The sequence below is a fragment of the Trachurus trachurus genome (assembly GCF_905171665.1).
Source record: "Trachurus trachurus genome assembly, chromosome: 6".
Classification (NCBI taxonomy): domain Eukaryota; kingdom Metazoa; phylum Chordata; class Actinopteri; order Carangiformes; family Carangidae; genus Trachurus; species Trachurus trachurus.
This window is the reverse complement of record NC_139897.1, coordinates 19,722,135-19,731,654: the sequence shown is the minus strand read 5'-3', so window position 1 is coordinate 19,731,654 and position 9,520 is coordinate 19,722,135.

Below are 9,520 nucleotides of genomic sequence, written 5' to 3'. Positions count from 1 at the left end.
CATTTAGCAACCCAAGGTCGTGTTGTTTCACTCTGATAGTAACCCCCCCGTCAGGAACAAAGCACCATCAAAAATGATCAGCCAACCGTAGCAGGTGGCTAAATTTGGACATGCGTGCGTTGGACACTGACACAGTGAGAACCATTTCCACGGAGGCAGCAGGTAGAAGAGACGAACTGCGAACATTATGAATACGAACCCTCGTAATCCCGTTACAGACCTCACAAAAATGCTCTCGTGGTAGGTGATGAAAATGATGTGAAAACTGATATATAGGCAACGCTCCGCTGTCTCTAATGTGGTGATAGAAACATGAGAAGGGTGGAAGAGCCACTAAAATGGTTTTGAGCTTGAAGTGTGTTGAGCCCTGTTCCATGACTGCAGCGGTGACCTTACAGATGAATCCTGTGTAAAAATCTGTCTGACATCACTCACCGAGGCTTTTCCATCGCACAATTTGAGCACTGTTTTATTTGGAGAACGTGATAGTCTCGCACTCTATTTTACTTCCACACACTCACTCTTTTATACCATAATGTGCAATCACACAGACACATGCACACTTGTGCACGCACTCAAACACACTAAGTGCTCTCAGACAGGGCGAGTGAGTGATATTCCTGGTGTGGTTGAAGGGTGGAGTGGGAAACAGTGGACCAAACCTGGTTTAAAGTTAGAATCATGTTGCCATATGAAAATGACCTCACTTCTAAATTGAGGGAAACCCTGATGGATACTTTGGAACACAATACAGTGGCAGGGCACCCCAACATCTCTGTCATGCATGATAATAATCTCATAACACTGAGTGATATGATTTTACAAAGACTTGGCAAAGGGGGACGCCACATGATGTCAGCTTATGACTCCATGGCTCCTTTTTGGTGCCAGTGAGTCCGCTAATCACATGACACTGATGGATTTAAGCAAAAGGATCTCGTTGCAGGGCTCCTATCACAACACAGGCAGTGTGTCTTACTACAGTACAGTACTGATGTCTCATAGCTGTTTTGACTCAAACTATATGATGAAGGAAGGAACATCTTTGTAATGGCTGTCATGGAATAAACCAAGAGTAATCAAGCAGATTACTTGGCTCTATATTGTCTTGGCCTTGCCAGCAGTGCGGCTTTTGTGCTGGTAAATATTTGCTGTGAGTTGAGTAGCATGGCATCGGCACATCACAAGGACATTTTGTCTTTCCCAAACATTAGGCCGGTGACGTCAGGAGGCCCTAATGATGTTTAACAAGCCCACCCAGTCCAGCATCACCCCATAAACAACCCTGATATACCCTTAGTCCCCTGTCCAACTGCTTTGGAGCACAATAGAATCCAACACCCACTTAACCTGGCCTTCCTCCATGTTGTTTTAAGGTAACAAAAACAGTCACTGGGTCCCGCGTAACCTTTCAGAGCCTCATGTTGACGTTCACACCTTTCACCTGGTTGCGGGCAAAAAGGGCTCTTCAGTGACGACCTACTGAAGTACATGGCTCAGCTGTTTTGATGTGGGGAAACCCTGTTTGATAATTGCAAAAGAAGAAAAACGACTGACTGGAAAACCCATAACATCACCACTCCAAATGTGAGAAAAAGAGAAAGTGGACACACCTTAGAGAGAGAACTGGCTGGAGGCAAATAGGATGAAAATGAGGAAGGAAAAGTGACAGTAAAAAGTCATAATTTGTGACTGATTAGCAACCGTTTCCAATTAGAACACAGGAAAGGACAGGAAAACCAGAGGGAGGGAGGGACGGGGTCGGTGGGGTTCATTTCCATCCGGCAAGCCTCAAAAACACACACACACGCACACACACAAACAAGAACTTGCATGGAGCAGAGTTTTCCAGCAGGAGCCCAATTTGTGTTTGGGCTCACTTACGCTATTATATTGGTCCAGTATGATCTCAGCTCAGACTGAGGCTAAATGTCTGTGTCTGTCTGTTTGTAGGTGGGATTTTGTGTTTGTGTGTGTCTGTGGGTGCGTGTCTGAATGAATGTGATTGCACTGATGTGCATGTGTGCATGCATGCAAAATGTACACGTGTGTGATATCAATGTTTGCATGTGTGGCGGGGGCCGTGCATATATATATATGTAGGCGTGTGTATGTGTGTTTGTGTGTGAGTGCATGGGGCTGCCAGTGTGTCTGACAGGAGAGCAGAGGTCATGCTAAGGTTGGGATGAAGTCAGAATGTAATTATGCTTCAATGAACCAAAGGGGAAGTAATAAAGACCAGCTGCATGTTGTGTGACTCTTAAAGTTCCACTTAAAGCAAGCTGCACATTCTCTGTGCTCTCCCGCACTGTGCTGAGAAAGGGAATACACGGTATGCTAATGCTTCTGCCACGAAAAAGGGATACAAGGAGAGTTTAGAAAAATACACACACGCTCGCACACACACACTCGCACACAGAGACATTATTAAAAAGCACAGCGTCAGCAGCAAATAAAGAGATAATAAAAATGGGCAAAATATTTCCTCTCACATTCTAATGGGGCAGGGTTGCCAAGGTGACCTGGCGTGCAGCCAGGGACAGAGATGGTCACTGAGTGCATATATGGGAGGAAAACGGGGGTAGGAAGGGAGGGCGACACACCAGGTGGTTTCACTCGGGTGATCCAGTCTCGACTGCCTGTGTCAAAAAAAAGAGAAGTGAAGGTAAAGAAAAAACATCAACTGGCCCGTCAAAAACAAGAGGGAAAAAAGGGAGAGCTTTATCTTCCCCTGAATGAGCCTCCCTCTTTTCTCTCTCCCTCCTGTGAGTTTTCCCCCTCTTTTCTCTTGCTCTCTGGTTTGCTTATATCCGAAATTGTTCTCATTCTCTTTCGCTTCTTTTCCTTTTTTGAATTTTTCTCTTTCTCATCCTTCTCTCCCCATCTGTCTCGTGTTTTCCAGGGCCTGCCATCCATCGATACGGTATCCACCAACAGTAGCCCGCCAGTGCCTTGTGGAGAGCCCCATGAGGAAAGGTGGAGAGCAGGGGGAGGGCCTCCAGGGGGGAAAGCCTGCTGGGTACAGGGTGATACGGGTGAGTTGGAGGGGGAGGTCATGAGCCATACTTACCTGATAACCGCAGTGGCTTTATCTGGAGATGCATAGATGGAGAAACACATTGACAGAGTGGTTAAATTTAAACACACGGATGGTCATAACAATTAAATCAGGATTATGTAGCAATTGTCTTTTATCTCAAAGTCACTTTACAACAGAGAGAATAGAGGACAAATAGTGATGATATAATATATTTAGTGGGAGGTATAGGCAGGAACAGTATTTGAGGATTACTGATGGTTTGCCGTCTCCCCCGTTCAGTCATTATAACCTGAAAGTATGTGGTTTGACACTGATTACATGTGAATGGAATATACTATATTTCCAGTTTTCAGCTGCTTTTAGACATCTGTTGTATATCACATGTTTCTGCATTTAAAAACAAGCTCCATATGACTTCAGTAGGTGGGGGTTTTAATATAATCTCCTTCTTACATGTAATGTTCCTGTTAAAGTGTTACAAGTTTTTTGTTTGTTGTTTTATGGTTCATTTTCATGTTAAAATTTTTACATGACAACAGTTAAACAAAAGTCATGATGTGTGCCAGTTACTCTTTTAATTGTATTTTTTTTTTTTTTTTTTTTAAACAAACTAACATTAAACACAAGTAGAGCAACAGTAGCTTTTTTACTTCTCCCAGCTTAATGCTTACATTGTTGTGTAAAATCTCCTCGTAATGTGTGGCTTATGGGGTCCCATGAAAGTATTTATGAGTTATTGGGAACTTATATGAAAGAGAGCGAGAGGTACAGCTTGGCTCTCACAGCTCAGCTTCCCTGGAAAAAAAATGCCTGGATTCCATGAGCTTCCCAGGGAAAAACAAGCAGGACTTTATCAGGGAAAGTACAAGTCACTAGGTCCTGATGTGGCAACTGGAGGCTGCTGTCAGAAGTGAGCTACATTAACAGATACTCAGCAGTCACCAGTCATCCACGAAACATGTGGTTCCTGTAAAAACAACCCACAGCCCCCCATGAACCCCTGCCACTATCCAGTCACACTGCCCAGAGAGGGATGTGTTTTTTCCTGAGGGTGTCCCCCTTGGGTATGATGTATGCATGAGTGAGGGTGTGTGTGTTTGAGTGTGTGCACGTGTAAGACCGGGGACGTTCATTATTTTGGTGTCGAGGCCCTCACCACAACACAGCAACTGGTACTCATTTAGATGAGCCCCAGTCAGTGAGTGGTGCTGTTTGTCAGACAGAATTTCATACCAGTCTCGTCCGACTTCACTATTAAATGGAAACATTTAAACATTTATATTACAGTTTTCAGGAATGTTCCTTCTATTCTTCATCCTGTACAGAAAGGCAGGGATGACTGGAAATGAGGGGGATTGCATGCAACAAAGGTCCTTACATGGGACTATAATTTAGACCGACCGGGAAAAGCACTCACAAAAGTGTCAGTTTTTCTTTTTTGTTTTTTAGTTAGAAGAAGAATCTCACATTGATTTTATGAGAATTATATAAATTCAGACTCTAATCCAAAAACATTACGAGCAGCCAATGAAAACATAAGGTGACATAGCTATAATCAGATAGAAGTGACAGAATTTTGACTTAATTTCCAAAATGGTCCTAATGCAAAGAACAGCAGCATCAAAACAATATTTACGTGGCTGTGGTTCTAAACAGTTTTATTGCATAACTGATCAAATATTCTTTTATCCAAATAATTAAGAGAGTCCACAAGGAAACTGAATGCTAAGCTGTGTAATTTGAATGTAATTTGAATAGGCACAAACTGGGTCTAATAGACCAGGAATAGATTAACCTCATCCAGAAAAAAACATAAAACATAAACAAGGGCAATTAAATAGATTTTACAAATGCACATTTATCTAGTATGAAGAACAACTCTTCTATTATCTACTATTATATTACTATCTACCACTATCGTGAATATAAAATTAGTCAAAGTTAAAGGTCCAGTGTGTAATATTTGTCAAGGTTTATTGGCAAAATCTGAATATACTACCCATGAATTATTTGTACAAGTGTATACTCTTGTTTTTTCTTGTTTTTTTATCCTTATAATTATTATTTCATATATGCATATGGCAAGGGTCTTGCTTTAGAGAGTGTTGCCATCTTGCGCCGCCATGTTTGTACGGCAGCCTGAACAGAACATCCAGCCAGCCAGAGAGCGCATTCCGCGAGTTTTGCTTTCATAAATAAACCAACAAAGAAGAAGGCGGAAGGAAAGAAGAGGGAGGAGGAAACAGCAGAGAGAGTGAGTTATCAGTAGAGAATAGTGAGAAGGGTTTTACTCAAACCATCACTATACCTGAAAGTTTCCAAATGTATTTGTCCTCGCAGGCCACCGTCACTTTGCCGACGGGAGGGTGCAGCGAGTGAGCGCTGCAATGTAGAATCTGAACGCTAGATGTCACGGTGTTCTCCCCATTTTACATACTGGACATTTAAGATTAATGCTTTGTTTGAGTTTGTCATTTGAGTTTTATATCTTTTTACTAAGCTTGAGTGTGAGTGTGGCATCGTGTCGCATGCTCCACTTCCAGTACGTCAACAGAAATAGCAGTTCAGAATACTTTTATTACATACATAATAACTTCTCAAACAACTATTAATCTTAATCACATGACTCGCAGGGCAAAGAGTGAAATAACAGGTGTTGATATTCTCTGTTGCAGGGGTGGGGTTTCAGTTCATGCTGGAGGATAGGGTGTGACTCGGTATGCCTGAATGAATTTTCAAGGTCATTTCAAATATTATAGGATATCAGGGAGAAGAATTTGTCAAGGCCGGTGGACCAGGAAGTGGAAGCGAAAAGCTCAATAGTAGCAATATGAATTTAGCAACTATTATGTCCATGGTTTTCCATTTAACCTGTGACACTGCTCCGGCAGGGAACGTAGTGGCGTGCCAGAAAGTCACAAAAATACATTTCATACTTTGTCTTGGCAGTGATGTTTCATTTCACAGCTTTCACTTCTCTAAGTACGTGACAATCCAGAGCCATGAAGTAGTAAACACATCCTTTTGGAAAACTCAACACCTCTCTGCACAATAGAGCTATATTAGAAAAAAAAAACAATCCTGGAAAGCCAAACAACAGACAGGAGGAAAAAAACACACCTCCTGAAAAACACATCAGGCTTTAAAAAAAAAAGAAAGAAAAAAAAGGCACTGGACAAAAACACATCCTGTCTCATATTTAAACCTCATTGACCCAGCGGCTGACAAAAGCACATGGCAGGTTGGTGTCAGGGTTGGCATCCTGGGGTGCATACCCAGGGAGGGAGAGGAAGAGAGCGGATGCAGGTGGGTCTATAACCCCTGGGCCACCCTATACCAAAGAGTTGTCTACAAAGCGGAAATCCTCTTTAATAACCACGGGAAATCAGACTGCCTGAGCCCAAAATATCAAATGAGTGCATGGCTCAAGCCTGTGTGCACTAAGAGCTCTTTTAGAGTGACAGTGGCACTGCGGCAAAAAGCATAGGCTTCCTTATTCATGTCAATCAGACCACAGCTTCAAAGAGCCACTGCAGAAGACAAAAAACACACCGAGATGAAGAGGATGCTCCTGCTTCGCTTTGTCCACAGCACAATTAATATCAACAGGCATACTGTATGTGTTAAGATAAACCATTAAGACAGAGCACAAATAATTATTACTTTGACATCTTTGTGGTGTTTTTCAATCCTACAGAGCATTAATAACTGTGCAGTGTCATTTATAGGGCTTTAGACTTTACCTGTATCCTGTGGCAATATGCTACAACAATGCAATCCATTGTGTTGTTACCTGTTCTCTGATGGCTATAAGGTGACAGTAAGAGACACATGATCTCTCAGACGGACAAACCAAAACTTGGGTTTTCACCTTAAATAAACTTCCCTATGAAGGGAGGTAGTATACACACAAGTGATGCTCTCCTCATCCACACTCTAACCATTTGCTCTTTATCACACAAACACATTCACATACAAAAACTGCTACAACTAATAATCCCGCTCCTCTTCCACTTAATGGGCCACATTAATCAAAAATAGCCTGTGTGTTTCATTCAGGGCCAAAAAACATATTTAATAAATGAACCAAGTGCCAAGTGTTTTCATCAAACTCTCAATTCAACAAAACCTTGCAGCTGAAATGTGTTTCAGTGCATACATTAAAAATCCTCTCTGTATAAATGTGTTAGTATTTTGCTTGACAAATGGAAGCCCACTGAGCGATGGTCCACACCACAGCCGAGTTAAGATGAGGACACAGAGTGGCTGATGCCTAAAACCAAACAGCGAAACCCCTGAGAGTCCCCCAACTCCACTATAAACCCTGTCAAAGATTTGTTTGATGAGTTGTGTGTGTGCGTGTGTGTGTGTGTGTGTGTGCGTGTGTGCGTGTGTGTGTGTGTGTGTGTGTGTGTATTTGTGAGTATGTATATGTGTGTGTCCCACCCCACATTTTAGAAAGTTCTGCCAAACACAGATCCATGTAAGGTCATTCGCCCACCTCGGACGTCTCTGCTTTGTGTCTTAATGGCAACTTCCCAAACACTCAGCTCCTCTCTTCAAGGGCTTCCCACAACTCACACGAACACACTCTGTTTCATGTAGACACGTACACACACACACACACACACACACACACACACACACACACACACACACACACACACACACACACACATACAAATACAATACAACCTGGCTGTGATAGTGTAGGCAGCCTGGAGGAGCCTAGATGTCAGTCTATAAATAGTGATTGGTATGATTGTGTGGTGCCCAGAATGAGAGGAGTGACCTGACTTCCTTTGTTGCAGACTCCAATGGCCCACATTTTTAAAAAATTCCGTATTTTATCTTTATTGGTTGAATTACATGACTATATACTGTATATTTATCTTTTTACATCATGGATTTGTATTTTGAAGTCCCAGTATGTGTCAGCAACTTATATTGAATATGTTTGTGTGTAACTCTATAATGTGGTTGTGATTCATGTGCAACCACAAATGAACTTGTGACTGGTGATCTTATTGTATGAATGGGTCCAAGCAAAACCAGGGTTTGGTCTCAGTCTCACTGCTGTCATCAAAGTTTGTATTATAGCCGTCATTTTCGGCGAGCACCGTTAGCAGCTAGCTTGTGAAGAAAGTTGATCATCGAGAAAACACAGATGAGAGTTCAAAACAGAGCAACAGGATAGCTCAGTAAATACTGAACTCATGACTCCAACACTATGTTAAAACATTAGCTACAACAACTTTAAAATGCATGTCAGTAATGGCGACTTGTTTTGGAGTATCTGTACCCTCTAGTGGCCAAAGATATTTTGCAACAGAAATTGGGCTGTTACCAATTTGGTGTGATGTCAGATAAGCTTTCAGTTATAAAAAGAAATAAACCATTTGTACTTTCAGTATTCTAAAATGACCCTGGTCTTGAGACAGTGCAGATCCCTTCATGTTTATTAGATTTACCCTGTCTGAAATAAATGGGGGGGACTTACTGGCTCTGGATAGGGGAGTTAACTGTCTTGCCTTTACGGTCCTCTGATCTATTGGACAGGAATACTCAACCCCCATGAGCTGCATGTTACCAGACTGATCGATGTAGGCCAGACCGGCCAGTTCCTCTCACCTGCCACCAAACAGCCACAAATACTCAGAGGAGTCTAGTAAAGAGGACAAGTGTTTGGACAGTCTCTGTGTGTGGCTTAAGGTCTGTGAGTAACAGAGTCTTGTAGCACAGCTCCCCTCTCATTCACGATTGTCCTGCCCCTTCTTGTAATGTAGTAGGAGCTGACCACGTCACTATCGATAAGGCAATCTGCTCTGAATAAGAGAGATATGCTGAGATGAGATCACTTTCGGAGGAGGCTGTGGGAAGGTTGTGTTCTTCCTCGGAATCCAACTATTGAGACAGGAGCCTGCTGTTCCTGACATTCCTGCGTGTTCACACCTCCTTCACTGCATCGACCTATTTCATTCATGTCAGATATATGGACGCCATTTCACTGACGTAATTGTGGTTTCAACTCTTGTACTGAACTGCCGCCGCGCGTACTGTAGCAGCGGCTGTTTTGTTTCCAAATTGATTAGGGTTTGAACCACACAAGGTTCCTCAGTGGGAGATTATCCTTGATACAGAAAATCAACCCGTTAATCCGCCAGTCTTAACAACATACCTATGCAGTGAAACCAAATGGCAAAGTTGTTTTCGAGTGTTGCTGTTTTAGAGTGCAGCGCTGCACTCATCACCTGCAGTGAATTTATTAGACCCCTGCATGGATGAGGTCAGTGTGTTTAAGGCAAGGGATATGCTGGGTATTTTAGTAGCCGAAGTACACACACAGTCACGTACGCAGAGGAATACACAGCATGCATGCACAGAAAACATGCACGGAGACAACTTTCACTTATTGCTTTCACACATGCTCTCTCTCTCTCTTTCTCTCTCTTACACACACACACACACACACACATGGAC